Source organism: Montipora foliosa, chromosome 7, assembly GCF_036669935.1.
Source record: "Montipora foliosa isolate CH-2021 chromosome 7, ASM3666993v2, whole genome shotgun sequence".
NCBI classification, from domain to species: domain Eukaryota; kingdom Metazoa; phylum Cnidaria; class Anthozoa; order Scleractinia; family Acroporidae; genus Montipora; species Montipora foliosa.
Window position 1 is genome coordinate 37,840,973 of NC_090875.1, and position 2,500 is coordinate 37,843,472.

The following is a 2,500-nucleotide window of genomic DNA, read 5'->3' on the forward strand; positions in this document are numbered from 1 at the left end:
AGCTCAGAACCGCCTTTGTCAACTTAACGTAAGATTTCGATTGCTCTATTATTTTCCGAAAAAGTCATTGTTGCTCTCAGGACCCACTGGGGTCGCGGATTACAAAGTGTATGCACGCACCTTGCTGAAGATAACATATCGAATTTCAGAGTAACTGCAACAGCTAATACCTTCGAGACATTACATTTACAGATATAATATATACCTGATCTTAGAATCGCCACAGAAAACACAAAATGTACACAAAAGGTAAACCTCTTGAAGATACTTATCACGTTTCGACCAACACTTACTCGAGGTCTCACGACTTTCCGATTTGGCCTCTAAATCTCAAGTATAGTCAAGAAGAATATGAAGTGGTCCAACAATGAAGCGATAACTTACTAGCGAGAGACGCGAAGATTAAGCGCGAAAAGGACATTCAAAATACCGCAAACACTGCAGCCTACTGGCTTAAAACAGTCTTACATACCCGTGGTCTACCCCATTATTGTTTAGTGGGTCCTACGGGGAACAGATCTATACAGTTTCTTATATTAACATCTAATCAGACCTAGTCAGTGAGGCTTTGAAGACTTATGTCACGCTTTTAAGACATACTCCTTTCTCCCTTTTCATGCTGGTTCTCCCGTCTCCCTGTATTTTGACGAACTTTCTCCCTCCTCCCATTATTTTCTGGCCGTTTCTCGCTCCTCCCTAAACCATTCCTTTCCCTCATTTTTGATACCCTGACTGTTGTTCAGTGCATAATTTGGATGAAACATAAATCAAGGCTGAACAGAAAGCCTCCCGCTTGAAAATATGGACGTCAGCAGTTCGGAACTGGGAGTCAATGAAATAAGCAAGGTAAGAAAAATTCTAGGGATAATTTTACCAACAACCATTCGATGTTAAGATTTGTCAGACTGCTGATATTGGAGAAGACTTACATTACGTGGGAAGATTCAGGTGATCCTGATTTTTATAGAGAATGTCTAATGGCATGATCCTCTCTCAGTGACGATAACCCTTCCTTATCACCTGAACTAGGAAGTTAAGTTATTTGGAACAACCGTTTTACTGACTACTGAACTACTATTACTATTACTATTACTATTACTATTACTATTACTATTACTATTACTATTGAATCCTACTATTGAATCCAAATTTCAATTTACAATCAAAGACTTATTGACCTTGGGGTTGTTAAAGTCGGCTTGGGACCCTGGGATTTGAAGTTGTCATAATTTAAGAGAGGAATTTAGGCGTAGCAAGCAGCCATTACAGATTACTCAAAACTTTCACCACTAGAACTTTTTTCACTATAGAATATTTTGCGCGTTTCCTCAAGAATGGCGTAGACTTTTAAAAGACAATAATTATTTAGTCTCGAAAAATGAATTATCACTGGGGGCCCTCACTCCCAAACGCCCCAGGCAGATGTAAGTTACGGGGTGAAGTAGCAGCTCTCGTAACGTATAATGTGGTTGGCTCACTACCCCAGCCCAAAACTAAACAATTGAAACAAAGACATACTTAAAAACAATAGTAGATGCTTACAATATCAAACAATAGCAGGTTACGAGAGCTGCTACACTACTGAAGTTATGGGAAGAGGTGAACCCGGAGGAGCAAGGAATGGGAGCCATTACACGAGAAAGACAATCACTGCGGGGAGGTAAGATGGTCGAACGCGCGATGTTCGTTTAAAGCCAAAGAGAGAAATAAACGGGATAAAACGAGCCTATTGAGGTTGACTAGCAATAGAGTTATTTTCACAGAGTTATGACATCAGAGTTAAAGTTAAGTTTCCAAAATCCTGAATTCACGATTTTGGAAGGCCTAAATCCTGAATTCAGAAATACAGAAATACAAGAATTATTAGCCTAATTAGGCCTAAACAAAAGCTTTAAGGCCCAAGGTTAGCTTTTATGAATGTTGGCTTCCAAAATCTTGAATTCAGGATTTTGGAAACTTAACTCTAACTCTAGGACATAACTTTGTGAAAACAACTCTAAGAATAGCTGTCCCCAGCCTATTTATAACAAAATGGTGATAAATAATGCAAATGAGATCTTCGTATAGAACAATACATGCACGGAAATTTCCAACTTAAATCGCAAGGGAATAAGGGGCGTTTGTACATGATGGCCCCCAGTGAGAATAGTATTGTAACGTAAAGTTGGATTAATATTGTAACACTGTAGGTAGTGTTAACCCTGTAATGTATCCTTGGCTTTCATCCACGTGATGACACGGCCATGTTGGTGAACAAAACAATATACAAGGGTTCCACATGTTTTGCATTTTACAGCATTGTTCTGTACGCCAACATGGCTGTCGTGACGTCAGATGCAAACCATTAATAAATAAAGTTTTCTATGAAAATAATAATAATAATAATAATAATAATAATAATAATAATAATAACAATAATGATGATGATGATGATGATGATAATAATAATAATTTAATAATAATAATCTTTATTAACAAATTCTTAAAAAAATCTTTAATT